Raw genomic sequence first — 22,943 nt, 5'->3', positions numbered from 1 at the left:
TGTAGTTTATAGTTGTGCGTATGTGTTGAAATACCTACAGTTTTGGTCTCACCTTCGATATAATGGGTTTCACGTATCGCTGATTACGAATCTGAGGTGAGAGTCTAGAATTCAAGATGGATGATCAATATGGCGGACCAAAAACACGAAACTCCTGAATGTAGCCACAAATAGTTGTTTACTAGGGTATTTTGGGTCGTTGGTTACGAATCTGAGGTCAAAATTATTGAATTCAAGATTGCAGATCCAATATGGTGGATAAAAACATCGAAGCCACAAATCATAGTAGACTAGAGTGTTTTTAGATCGCTGATTAAGTACGCAACATTCCTTGATACTTCAGCCACCATGTAGAATTATTCTTCACCCTTGCCCTTTACCAAAACCCACCACAGATATCTTAATGCTGAACGGTGTTAAAATAATTCATCAATTATCTGTTCATTATTTTCATCATTTCGGTTTCCAGCATCTAATGTGGTACTTAGCAATGAGACATCAGGATATCTAATATTCTGTAAATGTCGTGCATGGGCTAAATACCACAAGACACTTGCAACGTATGCACATGTACCTAATGTACGAGCACCGCTTTGACATGTACAGTAGTAACCTTGAATAACATTTTGATCATAATCCTGGTCATCTTCATCATTGGCTACATATGCTATGAAAACTTGATGCTTAGTTGCATTGCGGAACCTTGAGTAGTGACGTATACTTAGGAATCCCGGTTCAGTTACGTTTCCGTCAAGCTGGAATTGCTCATCCTTATCTCGTATTAGTTTATCTTGGACCTAAGAGGATGAGAAATCTACTTGATATGTGCCTACAGTCAAATCTCGTAAGTAGTTTAAGTTAAATACAGAGAAATCAATTAGGCCTTGATCATTCAGCGGTACCCATTGACCGTTCCTTCTTATAAGATTATCTACCTCCACTCTTGCTTTAACAACGTTCGGCATGATTGACCTATTTCTCATTTCTCTAGATAATTCAATGGTTGCATCTTGCATGAAAATAACGGGATGGTATTTGTTCAAAATAGCTCCAGCTATGCCATAGAAACTATTCAGTTTCTTTGCATGTTGAAGATTCAACGTTTGTGCTAGAAACTTAAAAACAGATCTTAGATGCCCGTTTCTTGCCTCGAGTATCCATCGACTTTTAGTAACTAGTCGAGAAGTATTCGCATCTTCTGTTGATAGTTGTCTTTCACGTGGTAGTAGGAGTGCGGGCATTCTATGATCAATTCCTAAATATTCCAGTAAAGGAATTGCATCGCGGTATCCTCTGTCTACTAACACAATGACCAGGATTATGATCAAAATGTGATTCAAGGTTACTACTGTACATGTCAAAGCGGTGCTCGTACATTAGGTACATGTGCGCACGTTGCAAGTGTCTTGTGGTATTTAGGCCATGCACGACATTTACAGAATATTAGATATCCTGATGTCTCATTGCTAAGTACCACATTAGATGCTGGAAACCGAAATGATGAAAATAATGAACAGATAATTGATGAATTATTTTAACACCGTTCAGCATTAAGATATCTGTGGTGGGTTTTGGTAAAGGGCAAGGGTGAAGAATAATTCTACATGGTGGCTGAAGTATCAAGGAATGTTGCGTACTTAATCAGCGATCTAAAAACACTCTAGTCTACTACGATTTGTGGCTTCGATGTTTTTATCCACCATATTGGATCTGCAATCTTGAATTCAATAATTTTGACCTCAGATTCGTAACCAACGACCCAAAATACCCTAGTAAACAACTATTTGTGGCTACATTCAGGAGTTTCGTGTTTTTGGTCCGCCATATTGATCATCCATCTTGAATTCTAGAACTCTCACCTCAGATTCGTAATCAGCGATACGTGAAACCCATTATATCGAAGGTGAGACCAAAACTGTAGGTATTTCAACACATACGCGCAACTATAAACTACAATAATATGGAACATCCGTTAGGTAATTCGCGGGAGGGGATGTGTGGGGGGCAAAGGGCGGTGTCAAGTGGGGTAGTTTGATAGTCTAACATGTGGTTGTTTGGGGTCCTTGTTGAGTTGATTAAAACAACAAATTGTTTTACATGCTGAAATCAGTTCAATCCCCCCCACCTAGCTAATTGGAGGCGGTTTTTTTGGGGGGAAGGAGTGGATTTCGGTCTTTGTGCCCATTGAGACTTTTGATCCACATGTTAAGAACTATCAACCAGCGAAGTTTCAACAACATTAGCCGAAAGCCATTTTCCATAAGAAAAGTGCGGGGTCCTTTCTGATCATTTTCAAAGATTTCTACTTGAAATCATACTAACATACGAAAATATCACAGCTTCACAATATATGAAATACAGTATAAACATTTTAAAAGAAAAAATACTAATAATGAATCTAATCTAAACAATATGCTAAGGATCCGTAGGTTCAATTTGTAATCATTTCTGAATATATAAAGACTAGCTGAACATATAGATTACGTAACAACATAGACGTGTTCAGTTGAACTGGACAGAATGTTATCAAAGAAATACGCACCCATGAGATAATACATTAGTATTCATGGGTTGAACCAAAATGTGTATGATTATGCCAAATTTTTTACATTTTTCATTCCCTTTAACTTCCTTTAAAAAATCTCGATGGCATAAAATCTTATCATAAAATTCTACGCATGATACGTTTTTTATATTGTACAAAACCAGTAGTAATAATTTGACAGAGTTTGCTTTCATCTTGTTTCTGTCATCTGTCCATTCGCGATTGAGATTGACACAGAAATGTAGCGGTTTACGTTGAATATAACAATACTTTATCAACAAAGTCGTCTTAGATTTTTCTCCAATTCGAAAAAGCGGGTGGTTTTTCATGATTAAGAGATGATTAAGCGGGGGACGAATATAAGACCTGAAAATCTGGTGGTATCCGCTAAAATTAGGTAATGTGGCAACCCAAACGTTGGCGATGTTGTTTTGAAACACTCTATATAAAATAATGCACCACGTTATTCTAAATTGATGCAAAACTCTTACGTTTTTAAAACCTACATTATTCGTCCAGGAAGCAATCTAACGACGCCAAACGGCGCTTCTGGATCCGCTAGTGTGTGGATTCATCATAATGTACAAACCAACTGTATAGAACATATGGTACACTGTATATTCACTGTCGAGGAAATAGATTTATTTCCGTTTTTCACCTTCATTAAACTTAGTGATGATTTCAAGGTTTCCCCCGCGTAGTCTTATCATACGTCCTAGATTCAAGCCCGATCCGGAAAATTGTCTGGGATTAACTAATGCCCGAAATTTTAGGAAAATGGAAGACTTGGAAATTTCGCTGTGTTTGGTCAAGTGCTTGGCTGGTAATTCTGTCTTGTGCTGATATTTATGAAAAAATCAATAACGATAAGGTGTTCTTCGCAAGAATACTTTACTCAGGAAAATAATTAAGACAATAATATAAATATATATTTTAAGTATAGAAAATGAGCGTAAGCATTTTAGGAAGTTAAGATTAGACTTTTCTTAACTTCTCAATAAACAGACACACCATTCTTAAAAATATCCAGAAATTATGGTAATCCTACCCTGGGAGATTTTGAATACGGAGGGTGAAAGTAGCAAAAATACTGGTAAACCACGGTGAACATGATCAGAGATATGTTTATCGGGAAATATTCCTCCTAAACAACCCCTGAAATCACCACTGATTTGACTAACATTTATTTTACTGAAAGGCTAAAGAGGGAGTTTGCGCCCAAAGCATCATCATATCTGATTGCGGCAATGTGTGAACTAGTGGCCATTAAGAGAAAGCAAACACGACAGAAGATAATACATTTGGCTTAAAAATAAAATTTTGCTATAACATTTTAGCAACACCATGCGTTATTAATATGGTTGAGGTGTTGGGCGTATACTATATCGTACGAAGAGCAAATTACCATATTTGTACGTTTAAGACCGTATCTCTGGCAACACTAATACACTAGCTCTTAGCAAATAACAAACAAGAGATAAAATTCAGGGAAAATGAACGCTTTCTGTGGGGGGGGGGTACGAAAAAGCAATCCCTTTGTGCACGCTTTCCTTTCTACTCGCTTTCCTTTGCAATAACTTATCAGATAAAAAAGTTGTTTGACTAATTTGGCTGCAAGAAGGAATCATTGGAGAGGTGAAGGAACCGAACTGTCCATCACTACTTTTGATAATACCCGAAACTTCGATAATACTCGAAATTTCGATAATACCCGAAACTTCGATAATACTCGAAATTCCGATAATACCCGAAACTTCGATAATACTCGAAATTTCGATAATTCCCGAAACTTCGATAATACTCGAAATTTCGATAATACCCGAAACTTCGATAATTTCAAATACTCGAAAGGTTTTGAGTAACCGATGACAACTCGATAAATTTTCAGTCCCGAAGTTCGATAGGTTCTCAGACTTATCGAACACCCCTAGTCGTATCCTCTTACTAGTGACATTGCAAGTTCGTGTGAGTCCACCGACGTTGCCATAGTTGTGGTCTCCGTCATACTCCGATTTATAACTTACACATGTGGGTTTAAGATGTCACTTTCTTCTCTTTCTTTTTCCCCTTTGCCATGGGTTTGGAATTCCACTTTGCTCTTTTCTCCCCCGCCAACGAAAGGTAGATGCTCTATTTTGTGTTAATACTAGTAAAAGAATTGAAATAGAAATAAAAGATTTTTAAGTGCACAACCACATCAATATTTTAATATTTCAGAGTACACCGTATTTTTATTATTTGATCTATCCACAGCAAGGAATCATGTGTATCACTATTTAATGCAAGTGTTATAATTTATTCATAAAAGTGATTTAAAATATAAAATATACACCACTTGAAACTATTAAGAAGAAGAATTTTTATTTATCTATTTTGCTTATTTCAACTTTGTTTCAACAAAATTAAGAATATTAATTAAATAAACTGTACTACCGTTCCGTATAACCGAATCTCTGGTTTAACAGAATCCTTAAAAGAAATAAGCATCTACTCGTGCAGACTTTTATTTTTAAAGACCAACAATGAGTAAATAGTATCGGATTCCGATGTCAACGATAGCATTGCCAAGTGGTCATATATAGTAGGGTCAGATCCCCCTGATCTTGATAAGAGAGGACTACAATCCTCTTGGGTCGATCCTATTATAAATCATCACTTCTCAGCTCTACTTCAGTCATCCGATAACCCAGAAGACAAGGCCCGTTTCATAGCTACATCATCTCCAGAAGCAGGCGCTTGGCTCCATGCTATACCGTCATCTTATTTAGGATTACATCTTCCCAATGACAGTTTCCGAATTGCCAGTGCACTGCGTTTGGGAGCAGATGTTTGCGAGCAACACAGATGTCGTGCCTGTAGAAGTGTCGTAAACAAGAAGGGCTTTCATGGACTCTCCTGTACCAATAGTGCGGGCGCAACTACAGCGTCAACGACATTATCATGAGGGCACTAATTTCAGCAGGCGTTCCTTCTATATGCGAACCGTTGGGATGCAGTCGTGCAGACGGCAAAAGGCCAGATGGTATGACCCTAATACTGTGGAAGAAAGGAAAAACACTTCTATTTGATTTTACTTGTTCCTACACATTTACCCCTTCAAATCTACATTCTTCCTCAGCACAAGTTGGTAACGTGGCGCACCAGGATTCACCAGTATGTGCTATAAGTGCAAAAAGAAAGTGTTATTATTTTTTCAAAATAATGAATATATTTATTAAGAGGTTGTATAAAGTTCCAAAGAAGTAATATGGTTCTCTTCCTTTAGTAATGTTTTTGGTAGTCGATTTTCACTAAGAGTACACTCTTTATCTAAATTTCCTGTATCGAGATTTATAAAAAAGATGAATAAAAAACAGTTTATGTTATTCTTGATTTTGCATATTTTTAGTTGTATTCCATATGTCCATTTATGCTAGATTTTTTGAAAAATTGTATTAAAGCTTTTATTGATGGCCACTTGTTGGTTGTCAATATATATTTGTAAGACAACGGTGCATATCCAAGGTGATTATTTAATTGTGATAATAATTATAGGCGTAGAGATTAAAACAATTCACATTCAAAAATAATATGGTTGAGTGTTCATATTCCTTTGTCACACCAACAATGACAGGTGGGTTTTTCCGTATTTGAAATAATTTTATAGGTGTTAACACTGCACCAAAAATGAGTCGATAATAAATTATTATTTCTCGACGAGTCCAAGTTTTAATAGTTTTTTTCATTTGGTTTTGAAGAGAAGTAGAAATTGTCCAATAACATTTTCCAAGTACTGGTTGTTGCTTATTATACCAGTTGATTAACTCTCCTTTATGAAATTCTTTAGTATAATTATAATAATTCCTAGGTGATAATTTGATATTCATTGGTTTTCCTTCTAGACATGAACTTTTCGCAGCATTATCTATAATATTACTATTTATTTCAATATTGACACGAGCCTTGATAAAAGAGAAATATATTTTGTAATTATACTCCGTCATAATTAGATAAAGATATTTAATATTTAAAATAATCCATGTTGTAGAGTTGTTCCAGTGTGTAGATTTTAAAGCTGTTAACACAATTAATGAATCTAAACATATAACATATTTAGTGATTTTATATTTTTGATATATACACCGTGTAATAATGACTGCCGGAAGCAAATGCTTCTCCTTCAAATATTGTGGTGTTTATAGGTAGTATGTATTGGAGCGTTCTTGTTCTAGATGGAATATACACTGCTGCTCCTACATTGATATTATTAAATTTTGATGCATCTGTATAAATAAATATAGTATCTTCATCAAATTTCTGTGTAAAGTCCTTCCATAAATTTTGATATTTTTGCCTAAGATCTTTATTTGTTACCGGTATATAAATAGGTTTCATCAGTTCTATTTGTATCATATTGACTTTGTAGTTCCAAACAAAGCATGGAAGCGATGAAACTTTATGTATCGTTGTATTTAACTTTTTAAAATTGAGATACGCCTGTACGATCCAAGGATAGTTACGGGTGTAAGGAGCGTTCTTTTTCTTGAGTAGCAGTTCTGTCTGTTGAAGTTTGAGAAGAATTCGAAATTGAGATTTACCGAACGCTTTAATTATAAACTTAGATGCCAATTTAGAAAAAAAATGGTAAAGGTGTGTAGTCTGGGTTGTTTTAATAAAGCCATTTTTGAGCAGAATGATGGTTGAGAAAAAATATTTTAGAAAAATTATATATTGATTGTTCTAAACAGTTGTAATATAAACCAGATTTCTTATAGAATATACTATCATATGATATTTTCGATATATATCCTTGATGCAGTATTGATAGTAAAGAAAATGGATTAATTCCCCATCGTTTAGAAGATAGACTTTTAATTAAATTTAAGTATTTTAATTCTCTTGAGTAAGAAATTGTATTTGTGCTTTCCAATTTAATTTACGATCTAATATTACTCCAAGGTATTTTATAGATTTTTCAGAATTTAATTTATTATCACGATATTTCAAATGATACTTTTGTAAATTCATTTTCCTGGAGAAGATTATAAACTTTGTTTTATTCCAATTTAGTTCTAATCCATTATTATTCATCCATGTACTGATGACATGTAAGTTTTTCTCCATGCATGGAATTAAACGTTCAATATTAGTTGTATAAGAACTTAATAGGAGGCCATCAGCAAAACAACTGATGCTACCATTTTCCCATATTGTATTTATTAAATCAGCAATATAAATATTAAGTACAATCGGGTTTAATTTACTTCCTTGTAACAAGCTTAAGGAAGTTATTCTTGGTGTAGAATATAAATTCTTCACTTTTATAAACACTTGCATGTTAATTAGAGTGTTATGTATAATTCTAATCATCTTTCCAGGAATTTGAAGTTTAAACATTTTTCCAGTAGTATATCTAATATCACATGATCATAAAAACATTTTATATCAAATGATGTAACGAAAAGGGCTTCTCTTGCGATGAATGCTTTACAAATATCAAGTATTAATAGCGTTAATGGATCATTTGTTGATTTTTTTCTAAATCCAGTTATATGAAATGAGAAAGTTTGTGGATTTTCTAAAAAACAATTTAATCTATTTAATATTAAATTTTCGAAAATTTTATATGAACAAAATAATAAAGGTATTGGTCGAATGTTATTTGCTATGCTTGGATCTCTTTATTTGATGGAATAGGTAATATTAATACTTTTTCCAATTTAATTGTATTTGTCCTGTATTCCAGATATGATTATAATAATTCAGTCTGTAATCCTGTGGTTGGTACATTATTATAATGTAAATAGCTAATTCCATCAATGCCCGGTGTGGTATTTATATGTATATATTTAGTACCGTTCTAATTCAGACAGTAAAATTCTTATCTTGTTCTAAATTTGGATTGTTAAATAAAAATTGCGATAATCGACGATCATTACTAACAGTGTAAGGAGTTAATTTTTGGAATTTAGGTATTCATTCTAAATTATGAAAGCGAATTTGAGTTTCGTGTGTGGAATGATATTGTTGAAGTTTTTTTAAAAATCCAGATTTTATACAGCGAAGTACGATCAGACAGAGTATTACAGAACTCTCTCCACCGTGAACGTTTCATATTATTAATAAATCTTTTCGCTTGAGCTCGTTGTTGTTGATATTTGAAGAAATCTTTTGGTGTGCATGTCGATATAAATAATTTAAATGCTTGAATAGTTTTATTCACATTTTTTGACAGAGTGTATTCCACCATATAGGGCTAGGATGTTGATACACAGATGAATTTCTAAGATCTGATTTATAATTTTTAATTTCTTTATTCAAAGACGAAACCGTGGTTTTAATCAATTTAAATATTTCAGAATTATTATCTTCAGTAATTGTATTTTGATATTCTGTCCTTGGAATTTTTGTGGTCGCATGTTGTAATTTTGATCGAAAGGAAGTATTATTAATATAATTATAATTATTTCCAGATTGTATGAAATTTGTTTTAAAAAGAATAGGGAAATGATCGCTTGTGAAAGTATGAAAGTATGTTTTCCATTCTGTTTCTTTGTAATGTACACTCTTCGTTAGTGTGGGATATGGAGCACTTAATATATTATTTTGTATTCTCGTTGGAGATCCATCATTAAGGTATAGGTAGAAGGAATTTAATAATTCCTTAAATAAATTCTGACCTGAAGGATCAGTTCTATTTGAATCCCATAATTCTAAATGAATGTTGAAATCTCCGCCTATGTAATCAATATCATTATTAGAAAATATTTGTTTCCAGAAATTATGATCGACTAGTATTTTAGGAGGGATATAAATATTAAGAATTCTTAAATTTCAAATAATAATGAAAAGAAGTTGAATATATGGGTGTATATTGTGTATACTAATATTTAAATTTTTAAAACTCAAATTAGTTTTGACGCAAATGGCGATTCCTCCGTGGGTGTCATGACGAATCTGATTAACACATTGATATCCTTTAAGTTTCAAGGGAATTTTTGGAATGCACCAAGTTTCTTGTATAAATATGTTATCTGGCGAAAAAATAGAGACTAATGTTTTTAAACATTGCGATTTTTTATATATACTTTAGGAATTTCATTGTTTAATGGTTAGTCTTTCCTCCATACAATTGGCCTACAAATTTATAATTTTAATAGGGTGTATCAATTATTTAAGTTATTTAAAGTTGTATCAATTTGAGTTTGTGAGCAGGTTCCCATGTTGAACATGGTTAATGCACATGTTAATTTTTCTAATGGCTTCTCGTAATTTTTGTTGGTTTTGCATGTTTATATTCAAATTTGAGGATGGAGTTGTATCAGTCCATTGACCTTGATTTTGTGAAGAATATTTCCATCCTGATTGGTTTGTAAAAGTTGGAGTAACCATATTGGTTGATCCCTTTAGGTGTAAATTTGATAATTCATTTCTCTTTTGAGAGTCCTGATGGGATAAAAAGGTTTTTCTTTTGACTGCATTCAAGTCTTCTTAATTTTGATTATCTTTATTATTTTGTGTCAATTCAGTTTCCATTGGGAGTTGCGTGAATTTGGGAGTATATTCAAAAGATGATGAGGGTTGAGCATATTTGTTACTCTTATTATAACTTTTGTATTATTTCTATGTGAAGAAGCACTATATGTTTTCCATGAATAAGTTTCCTTATGACCTCTACGTCTTTTTTCAGGTGGTGAACCTGCTGTGTCTTTCGTAAAATGAACCACCGTAGGCACATCGTTCATTGACGGGGGTAAATGTGTTACTAAGGGTGGCATGTTATCCTAGTTTAATGCTGCCACGTATGACTTATGTTGAGAAATTGAAGAATTCTCATAGATCGACCTATAACTATTATTATATGTACCAGTATCTTGATTTGACTTATTTGTCGGACCATCAAGTTTTTCATAATAGTATTAGCTTCATTAAATGATATTTTTCCCTAGCCATGAATTCCATCAATTTACTTTGTCTTATTCTTTCTGGGCATTGTGAATAATCCGCTGAATGTTTTCCTCCACAATGGCTACATTGAAGAGGGTTTGTACATTTGTCTGCTGGAGGTGGTGATCCAGATTTAATACAAAACACTTCATAATAGACAATTTCTTTTTATGATTGTATTTCTAGCATCCCATGATGCATTGACGCATAGCAGGTATATATGTATGTACAGTGCGTTTAATGTAATACAATTTAACATCTGTTGGAAGTTGCTGGGAATCAAAAGTTAATATAACAGTGGAAGTTGGCTCGATTTCATTATTTTCATTTGTCTATGTAATCATCTGGCTGAGGTAACAGGAAAATTACTTTTTATGTCATTTAAAAGAGCAGTCATTTCTATTTCCATTTTGATTCCGTGTACTACTCCAGTAGTGTATATTAGATAATGGGGAATGTATACTTCCCATTTATTTTGACAGAGAATAGAATGTCCAAGGAATTTGTTAGCTTCCTCACCCGATCTGAATTTAATTTTTAAGAGGTTTCTTCCTATTTTATCTACATTTTCTATTCCTGAGATTTCCGCAAGAAACCATTTCCTACTATCAGACATTATATTTTTTTTCAAGTTCTTCTGTAGACGATTTGACAAATACAAAATAAGGAGCAAGACGATGCGATCTATATTTTGATTTATCCAACTGCATTATATTATTGTGGTCATTTATATTCTACGTTATTACCTGTAGTTTGGATGCCATTTACGGAAGATGACTTCAAATTGACCATATGTGAATTAGTATTGTCTGTTTTGATATTACTAGTTTGTTTCGTATCCATTGTATGATTATCAGCTTGTATATTAGATTCTACGTACTCAATTTCCACCTCATTAATCATTTTGATTAAATATCTTACATAATTCTTATCACCTTTAAAAATAAACACAATTGAATATATTAATGACTATGATGCAAACACAATAAATAAAATAAGGAAAAATCTCACCAATATTTGATTTTTCTGGAACAGTCTAGAAAAATCCACCGACCTCACTTAGCACTGAATGATTTTATTGTTTGTGGGTTATTTCGATGTTTTCCTGCTGTTATTTTTACAATGATAATACTTTTAACACTAGATATTTCACTCAATATAACATTGAGTTTATATTGTATTAACCACATTAGAAAATTAATGTTTCCAATATTAAGTAACTTAAGATTCTTTGTATAACGCCATCTTCCTACTTCCACATCACACAATTGCTTATCGGGAAAATTCTATTATTTTCTCAATATATCATACAACATACAGGCTACACTACTAAATTTTCTCACTCCATTTTCTTAAAGCATATCATATTATGCTGCAGTCATTGCTTAAACATGAAATACTAGCAACATTACGCTTTGAGGAAATTTCATTCGAGAAAAATTACCTACATGAAATTTTAGATAAGAAGTGACAAATGGCACCCTCGTATATCAGGGGTATTAATTAAATATTTGTTTACTAGGTGTCTAGAAAATCACATGAGTCGTATTTAGGAAAATTGTTAAAAAAGAAAGAAAATATACTACTTGATGTAGATATATTCTTGCGAAGTGATTTACGCAACATTACAGAAATTATTGATATATAAACAAAATCGATTGAGTTGCTTTTGAGAATATAATCCAATAATAAATTCACTCCTATTAAGAAACTACCCCTTCATATACCAGTACAACTTAATAAATATTATTGTTTATAAAACTTTTGCGATACAATTAACTGTTAGTTATTGAAGATACAGTTGAACAATTATTGCATGATCCTTTCGTACTTCTTCAAATGACAAAAGTCCTGTAGTTATTTCAAATCACCGAGATGTACTTGTAAGTTCATCGAGAGTTCTGCGTGTACTTTCCGATACTCCTAATTGACAAAGTTCTGAAACGTTTTATTCAATCTTCACGCTGTTACTATCACTGCTATAATGATTTCACATACAAATAACTTCTATACGAGCACAAGTCGGAACGTCTTTAATCTTTCGCTGATATTTTTACACTAAGCTGCCGGCAAATCTATTGTTCTAATATAAGCACAGAGAACTGGGAATTCCAAGAATTTCATTCAATTCCACACGAAGTTTCCTGGAAATTGCCATAAATGACCTTATCAGCTTATCGGCAATTCCTTTCTGATAAATGTAACTTGTAAAGGACCGCAATTTCACTTGATATGATTTATAATTTAAATTTAATGTGTGTTTACCGAAAATGCACTTGAAAGCTTATTTGCAGATCCTTGTATTCTCTCCGATAAATGTAACTTACGAAGACCCGTGACGAAACTGTCACCTTTACGATAATTACAATAACACACGGAACACACCGGAGAACGTCTTCAACATATGACTACTTCTATACTGAGCAAAGCCACTCATCCCATGTTATTTTTAATTTCTGAGAATGAAATCTCGTACCTAAACGCCCATAGTACTTGAAATCTCGTAGTCAGATGCTTTGAAAAGCATGTGAAAATATTTTTTCTAAAATCATTACTAAAAGTAATACTATATGAAGCGTCTCTTATTTCTACGACGCCTATCTACATGAAGTTGAGATAATCACATACTACTTTCACCAACGTTGAAGAAAATTACACAACTTTCATCCAATATGATTCAATACTCTTTAACAATTCATAACATTGTACTTTCTTAACTGATTAACTTTTTCGATCCATTAAATAATGGCATAGCAAACTTGATGATAAATTTACAGTTATTTTCTTCCTTCGTTTCCGAGATATTCTAAACGATCTTTAGTTATGAACTGACAAATAATTTTATTCTGTTATATTTATTTAACTCGATCATTTTCAAAGAAAACTCAAGCAAATTTTATTTGGGGAATAATAAATAAAAATTGTCATTGCTAAAAGTAACTCTTCAAATTATTTAACAGTTTGGTTCCATAGAGTAAAGCTATAGATTTAAAATAATTGAATGAAGTGCAATACTTCTTTCTTAATATATTTAAACCAAATATCCAAGTACAAAAATTAAAAATGTGAAAACAAAATTAAAAAGTGCAATTTAAAAACTAAAATTATAAACCTAGGAATAAAAACGCAAAAGAAAAATTAAAAATTCAAGTTTGAATATTAAAAATATAAAACTTGAAATAAGAACACGTAAGTAAAATTTCAAATACAAGTTCAAGAATTAAAAATGTAGAACCAAAAATGAAAAGTCAAAAATAAAATTTCAAAATGCAAGTTGAAAATGAGAAAAATATAAAATTGAAAACAAAAATATAAAAAGTAAAGTTAGAAATGCAGATTAAAATAAAAATGTAGACAAAATACAAATGCAGAGAATCAAACTAAAAATACAAGTTTAACAATTAAAAATGAAAAACTAATAAACAAAAGTACAAAGAAAAATTAAAAATAAGTTTTGAAACTGAAAATGCAAAACTAAAATTATAAATACAAATTCTAACATTGAAAATATAAATCAAAATAAAAATGCAAAAGAAAATTAAAAACGAGTTTATAAATTAAGGACTAAAACTGAAATAAAAGATGCAGAAGTGAATTTTAATTTTACTTTGAATTTTTGAATTTATAGTTCTACATTTCAATTTTTATATTTGTATTTGTAACTTTACTTTTGCATTTTTATTTTTAGTTTGGATTATCCATTTTAAAACATGTTTGTAATTCGACATCTATTTTTCTATCCACTTTTACATTTTAAACTTTAAAACTTGCATTTTTTATATTTTCTTGGACTTTTATTTTTTAGTTTCACGTTTTTAGTTTTAAAATTTTAATTTTTAGTTAACTTTTTTCAGTTTTATATTTCAGGTTTACATTTTTATTTTAACTTGAACTTTTAAAGTAACTTCTTATAATTTTACTTTCAATTTCACATTTTTAGTTTCAAACTTGAAGTTTTAAATTTAACTTGTGCAGTATTATTTTCAATTTTACATTTTTAAATTTAAAATTTGCATTTTTCATTTATACTTGTTCATTTTTATTTCCAGTTTTACATTTTCAACTTTTAAATTTGTATTTCTACTTTTACTTTTCTAAGATTATTTTTATTGTCAGTTTTATATTTTTAATTTTAAAACTTGTATTAATAATTTTTATTTTTTGTTTTTCTTTGCATTTTATTTTCCACTTTTTTACATTTTTAGTTTTTAACTTGTATTTTTATTTTGTTTTTACATTTTTAAATTTTAGACTTGGATACAATACATTACATAGTTTAGAATACGTTAAAGAAAAGTATGGAACAATATATTTGATATTATTATATTAAAAATATAATTTTATTTTTATGAAAAAATTTAAATAAGTTAAAGGGTGACTTTCGGAATGATTATTTTATTTATTGTTTCTGAAATAAAATTTGCTTCGAGTTTTCTTTGAAAATGATCTCAGGTAACAACAGAATGAAATTATTTACTAGTTCATAATCAAAGGTTGTTCTTATTTTTTTAGAATCGATGCAAGGAAATAACTGCACATTTAACATAAAGTTTGCTTTGCAATTCTCTAGTGGATCGAAAAAGTTTCTCTGTTAAGCTAGTAACAATGTTATAAGTCGTTAAAGAGTATTACCGCAAATTCTAGAAAAGTTGTGGAATGTACTGCAACGTTCGTAAAATTAGTATGTGATTACTGCAATTTAATATAGTTTAGCATCATAGAAATAAGACGCGCTTTGTAAAATATAACTTATTAGTAACTACTTTAGAAAAATATTTTCACGTGATTTTCAAAGCATCTGGGTACGAGATTTCAAAAACTATGGGCTTTTGGGTAGGAGACTACATTTTTAGAAAGTAAAAATAACACGCGATGAATTGCTGCGCTCAGTATAGAAGTAGTCATATATTGAAGACGTTCTACGGTGTGTTCTGCTTATTGTAATTATTGTGAAGGTGAGAGTTCCGTTACGGGCCTTTTTAAAATTACATTTATCGGAGAGGATACAAGGATCTACAAATAAGCTTTCAAGTGCATTTTCGGTAATAACATATTAAATTTAATTGAAACAATATATCATGTGAAATTACAGTCCTTTATAAGTTGTATTTACTAGAAAGTACGAAAGGAATTGCAGATAAACTCTTAAGTTCATATTCTGGCATTTTCGGGAAACTTCGAGAAGAATTGAATGAAAATTCTTGGAATTTCCAGTTCTCTGTGCCTATATTAGAACGATAGAATTGCCGGCAGCTTAGTGTAGAAGAATCAGCGAAAGATTAAAGGCGTTCCAACTTGTGCTCGTATAGAAGTAATTTGTATCTGTGAAATCATTATAGCAGTGATTGTAGGAGCGTGAAGATTGAATAAACGTTTCGGAACTTTGTCAATTAGGAGTATCGGTAAGTACACGCAGATCTCCCGATAAACTTGCAAGTATATCTTGGTGATTTTTAATTACTGGACTCTTGTCATTTGAAGAAGTACGAAAGGATCATGCAATAATTGTTCAACTGTATCTTCAATAAATAACACAGTTAATTGTATCGCAAAAGTTCTATAAAGAATAATATTTATTAAGTTGTAAGAAACAATAATTGAAACTGAAATTACGAATTTTGGAACAGTGTCTGAGGAAGAAAAGAATGGAAGGTGACTTGCAATGTGATTTGCAACATGTTAGCGTCACAGGAAACCCGTAGTTACGAAAATCTTTTCAAAGGCTTCTTTACTTGGGAACTTTCCTCACGTAAATATCGTACGCGATTAAAAGGTGAGAATAAGCAAATGGGTCAGATTTTCTCATATTACATTGATATGTAATACGTCTGTAAAACTGATTCAACTAAAAGCAAAGTTATATTTCCTAGTCTCTCTGCTAAAAGGGTGACTATTTATTATGCCCTTTTCAAGGCTAACCGCAATATTTAAGGCTAAACAGATTTTATGCAAACAATAAAAGAACATAAACGTCCTCCCAACCCACTCAACAACAACATTCCATCTATTGTTAATAAAACAATACCAAAGAGATATCGCCTCAGGAAGGAGAGATTCGTGCAACAAACAAAAGTCACTGAGGGGGTGGTTCCATTAACAGCATAGGAATGAAGGTAAGTAAACTTTCTATTCTCGAGCGGTCAGTTCTATAAAAAGACAAACGCACCCTCCCTCGTGTGGCGACCTCTTAGGTATCAAAGTATATTAAGAAAATGTTTCCCAACAATTTAGTTTTGTTGACAACACTGAAAACCACGATAAAAAGCAATAATGTATGAAAATTACTATAAAACAATATAAGTATAAAACAATAAAACAAATCACTGTAAAAAAAATATAAAATACGCCAAAAATATCATAAACGACTACGAAATGTTTGAAAAATAGTATAAAAGTAGCAATTTAATGATAAGCGTTGGCTACACATCACGGCGATAAGTGGGCTCTACCATACTCGCGCCTGTATATATAATAACGTATTTTTATATGGACGTTTTTTGTTTGAAATGTGAAGAATGAAGAATCATAATGTATAAAAACTGAAATTAAAATCATTGGCTTTTATACCCAAAGGAAAGCAAAAAGGATTAAGAAATAAATAACACTCGTATTCATAATGTTCATCATGGTCAAAATATACATTAAAGCAATTTATTTTCAAAGTTCTTTTCACTTCACTTCTTCTGAGCCAGAAACTACGCGGGAATGTAGTTACTCTCTTGAACAAGACCTATCGGTAATTTATTGAGGTAACAAGATGGAAGAAAGATCAAATTAGGTAGAAGATATGCTCTGTGAAAATTAAGGAAAAAGCATCAGACAAGAAAGATAATTGTGAACTGCGGGGAAACATGCGATTTATAGAAAGATAAAAGAGAAGGAATTTGAGGAGAGAAAACGGGCCCGTGAAAAAAATGGAATCCAAGTTGAAAGGTCCAGGTCCACAAATTGCATACGAAAGAGAGAACGAAGAACGATAGAGGAAGTAGTGAGGACATGAAAAAGAAACAATTGATTACTGGTACCGTGCTCAGCTCCACAATCACAGCTGGGAGAGAGACGTTGATGGAGGCGATAAGGGCGAACTGGAGTGGGTGCGACATGGAGGCAAAGTTGGAGTAATAAACGGATTTGAAAGGTAGAGATGGCGGTGGAAAGAAACCAAGGAGGAAAAATTAGAAGGGAAACGTGGTGCCAGTACCAAGTAGCTGTAGGACTTTGAGAGTTATAATGTTCCCAATGCTGAAGATGACGGGAGAGGGAATGGGAACGGTAAGCAGAAAGAGAAAGTTTGAGAGAAACCGGATGACCAAACAAACTACGACACGTGCAGTTCGGTCAGCTGAGTCATTGTCAATGACACTCACGTGACTTCACTAATAAAAAGAAAATAAAAAAGCCATGAGAAATAAGTTGTGCTACGAATGATTTAATCTCTAAAATATTACGGTCAGTTTTAGAAGTCCAAGAGTGTGATTGTAATGCGGAATGATGGGATTTGGAATCTGTAACGATACAAACTGTAACATAAGAATGTTGAAGAGAGTGACAGAGGGCAGCAGCTACAGAGTAAGCTTCTGCTTGAAGGATAGTAGAAGAGGAGGGCAATTTGTAGCTGAAATATAGATTGAGAAAGGAATCAAAGAAACCTGAAACGACACAGTCACAGTATATACAGAGAACCATCTGTATATAAATAGCGGATGTTGGAGGGGAAGTGAGAAAGCCAGGAGTGGAAAAGAGAAACATAGATGCTGGGATAATGAAGACCGATCGAAGAGGGGGTAAGGGGCATTTCGTTATTGAGATCTAATGTCGAAAGAAAATAATCATATAAATAAGGCAAAGGAGTCGAGAAAGGAGAGGAAGGAGAGGAGGAGTGGGTGGTACAACTGTAATAGAGAAAGGGAAGGAAGGAAGGAAGTATAGGGATGAATTATATAGGTAAGACAACGGTTTAAGTTTATTTACGAAAACAGTGGAAGTACTTGGGAAGCGAGAAAGACAAGAGGTATCACTGAGGAATTGAACATAAATTGTAACGGGAGGAACTCGTAGTTTCGTCAAAAGCGCTGTGTCGGTGATAGTGGGAGGGAGTAAGAGTGTACGACAAAGGGTGCGGTATTGAAGAGATTGAATTGTAGTAATACATTTTAAGGGTTTCGGCGAAATAAGGAAAAGGCCATAGGTAATCATAGGGGGAAAAAGGAATAAGGTAAGGAGATGACGTATGGAGAAGATGGAGATAGCGGTTAGTTTTAGTTTGAAGGAATCGAAAGTGATGCGTCCAACGCAAAGAATCCAAGAACATGCCTAGATATTTAACTGATGAGACTTGAGGTATAGAAACACCACGGATGACCAAACGGAGAGGGGAAGAAGAACGTTTCCGATTAAATTCCACAAGATGTGTTTTAGTCCAGTTAACTGAAAAATTATATTTATCACACCAAAGTGCGAAGGACTGAGAACCGTATTAAGAAGATGGAAAGCTAAGGATTGGGAAAAGGCGGGGTATACACTTCAATATCATCAGCAAAGCATAAAACACGAACAGTATTACCAAGATGACGGATTTGGCGAGCCAGATATAAATTAAATAAACGGAGATGTAAAACGAAACCTTGGGGAAGGCCTTGGGAAGTAAGTCTGGGAGAAGTATACTGGTGACCAATGTGAATGTAGACGGTACGTATAATGAGTTAATTATGGATGACACGAATAAATTTGGGAGGAAAACCAAGTTGCCAGAGTTCGTCTAAAAGATCATAGAAAGAAGTAGTGTCGTAGGCTCGTTCAAGGTAGAAGACACTAGTATAGAGATTTACTTGAGTAAACGCCAACTATCAGAAACCAATTATTAAGGCAATCATAAGTACACCACCCCACACGAAAACCAAATTGATGTTGAGACAGAAGATTATGATGTTCCACAAACCATTGTATACGATTTTTGAGAAGATGCTCAAAGATTTAAAAAAAAACAGGAATAAAGGGCAATAGTGCAGTAATGATTTGCTACCCCAGGGGCTTTATTAGGTTTCAAGATAGGAAGAACTACATATTCTTTCCAAAGGGGAAGAATATGTTCAGCGGTCCAGACGGTGTTGTATAGGTGTAAAAGATCCGATATAAGAGAAGGAGGCAAGTGTTGAAGGTGGCTAACGAGACGCCGTCGTTAACAGGAGATGTAGATTTGGGTTCAGAGAGTTTTATGGTCAATTCACGGAGAGAAAATGGAGAATCCAGTGGAGTGAGAGTAGAATTTTGAAAGAAAGGGGAAAAATGGGAGGTAACATAGTCGTAGCCGGAGCTAATTGGGCATAAAATTGGAAAACCCATGAGGAAGAAATATGTATCTCAGAAGTAAGGGAACGAACCAGAAAATTATGGAAGCGGAAAAGTTACCAAAGTTCGGAGGATTTAGTACTGGAAGAGAGGGAAGAATAGAAGCGTCCCCAGTCTAAATAACGAGAGAGACTGATATAACGTTTTGCAAGGGCTTATGCACGTTGGTAAAGAAAGTTAGCTGTGGAGCGGTTACGGAGATAGATGCTGTGCAGCGTTAATTTATCCATTTTTGACACTCAGAGGTCCACCAGTGGGGAACAAGATGGCGAGTAGAAGAAGGAGAAACAGAAGTTTGTAGGCGCGATTGAAGGGTGTTGAGTGCAATTTTATAGTGAAAATGAATTCCTTCGTCGTAGGGAACAGTTGGAAAGCGGTGCAGATAGTAAGTGCTGGAGGATAGTGAGGTACAAAGGCGAAGGAAGGAGGTAGAAAGGCGAGAAAAGGAGGTAATTAAGTGAGGTAAAGATGCCGGGGACAAGGACGGAGAGGGAGAGTGAGGAGAGGAGGCGTGGATAAGAAGGGGAAATGATCACTGCAGAAAGCATCAGCGAACACTTCCCAACGGAGGAGTTGACGGACTGAAGGAGATCAGAGAGAGATATCCGGAGCAGAAGAAGATTCCGAAGGATAGGGAATATGAGTGGGGATGCCGTCATTAAGAAGATAACAAGAGGAATGAAAATAAGCATCATAGAATTCGGAATCAGCCGTATCGGAGAGAGCACCTACCCTGAGGAGATTATTGCAATTAAGGTGGCCACCAAGAAACCGCGGAGAGGGTAAAGTTTGTAAAGGGTGATCCAGTCAGAGTGAAGCAGATGGAGATGAGGAGGTACATGTATATTAATGAAGGTAACAGATCAAACACAAATAGCCTGACAATGTATCTACGAATGAGGAAAAGAAGGAGAATATACGTAAGAGATTTACGGATTTCGATAGAACTGCCGCCGTAGGCATCAGCATGAAGTTCGTGAAGCCAGTTATATGTAGAAAAGAGACGGGGAGAAAGAGTCTTAACCAAGTTTCCTGTAAGAATATGATATCGGGGTGAAAGTAGGTATAAAGTTTTTGAAGAGCATAAATTTTGTGTGTACAACTGCGCAAGTTCCAGCGGAATATAGAGGGAAGGGCAGCAGTTAAGAATTGCATAATATAAGGGAAGGCAATGATTTCAGTACTTGTAAACAGGTATTCAATTCATGGGAAGTAAATTGTATCGGACGTGTTTCCACAACTTGAAGGATTCTCTTAAGGATAAATAGGGTGAATTCCAGACAGTTTGGTAGTGGTGGAAGAAGAGAAGGAAGATATGCGAAAAGACGAATGTAAAGAGGAATCTGATTTAAGAGGTGTGCGTGGCCGTCAGATTTAACCTGATCCTTAGAAGTACGAGTAGGGACGTTGGAAAAATATCGTTTCTTAAGGATATGTCAGGATAAGTAGAACCGACGATAAAAACTGGAGGAGGAAGTTTAGTAGTGTCCGCAAAGGACAACGAGCGGCGGGTAGGAGGAGGAGTAGAAGAGCAGGAATGCAAAGGGAATTAAGTCAAAGGAAGGGAAGAGGGTGTAGTAGTACGCACGCGGCGTTTGGCTTCTTGAAAGGATAGGTTTTTCGAGGGCCATGAGCTGATTATTTTGGTTGGAACGTCCGTTCGGGACAAGTACGGAATGTGGCAACGTGATCACCGGAACACTGAAAACAATGGGGTTTAACGGTACAGGAAGAAGAAGTATGCCCTTCTAAGCCGCAAGTGGCGCAATGTGCGCACCTTTTACAATTTTGAGAATAGTGGCCATAATGGAAGCATTTATAACATTGTTTTAGTTGAGGTTTGTAAGTGTTGGCTGGAAAGCGCATATAAAAAAGGGCATAATATTCTGATAGAACATTTGTATTGAAAGTTAAAGCAACAGTGCTAGTAGGTATTTTCTGGAAGGAAGAAGAGGATGTAGACGGGGTCGGGAAGAAGGCGGAGAATGGAGCCCCCTCGCCCGCTGTGGAAGGAGGGTGAGAACTCGGAACAGGTGAAGAAGTGGTGCGGAAAATATGTCTAACGTGCGTTATATTAGCTGATCTCATTATATGCGACAAAAGGTCTGCGTCACTGAGGAACGGATCCACATTACGAATGACATCTTTGCGAGAAACTTGATATTTGGGCACGTATCCTTCCAGTGATTTTCTTGTAGTAAGGGATTAGGATGGAATTGGTCGCAGCGGAACCTGTACGAAAATAAACTTAAAGTAAACCTCGACCAACTTATTTTAAATTCGGAATATCGGCAACACCATGCGTATTAAGTAAGCGACCCAATTTCATAGGATGTTGACGACCGAAACTTCCGAAATTAGTACCGGAACTAGTAACAGTAGGTTCAGGAGTTGAAAGATTAGCAGCAGAATCGATTACCATGGCGGTAGAAGAAGTAGGCATAGTCGTGGTCAAAGTGGCCTGGGTAAGCACAAAGCCATCGAAAGTAGCCGCCATAAAGGCGGAAAACAAAAAGTAGGTAGAAAAGATAGGAGCACTACACAAAGAAGCTAATAGTTAAACACAAATCACAAGTACAAAGCACACCAAAAATATTGAACACACAAATTCAAAAGTTCAGCACTTGTCATAGCACTGTCACTAGAGAGGTATGATCTGAACACGGACACAGTCAAACCGAAACTCTTCTGCTACTTTTTCATTTATTGAACTCTTTTAAAATTGTTAGTTTTCCAGATACATGTAAAAGATGTGAAGTTTTAAATTAATGTTAACAATTGTTAACATTTAGAGCATACTTACAACTACAAAACTTTAGTTTTTGGTATCTAAATTTTACAAATACATTGATAAGTTTCTAAAAATAGATATTTTGATGGACACTGCTTTTATTGTTTTTCATTGTGGCCCGCAACATGATGCCCAACTACTCAAGTGACCCGGTGGGTTCAAAACAACATTGGTCATCCCTGACCTAGAGAGAGAGAGAGATCATATTTATTACACTTTGAATTATATATATATATATATATATATATATATATATATATATATATATATATATATTGCAACATTAGCAGCTATCTCGACAATAGAACATGCCATAACAGATTATCTGTGCGA

Source organism: Thermobia domestica, chromosome 1 (genome assembly GCF_964235325.1).
Source record: "Thermobia domestica chromosome 1, izTheDome1.hap1.1, whole genome shotgun sequence".
NCBI classification, from domain to species: domain Eukaryota; kingdom Metazoa; phylum Arthropoda; class Insecta; order Zygentoma; family Lepismatidae; genus Thermobia; species Thermobia domestica.
Note: the sequence above shows the minus strand (reverse complement) of the source record.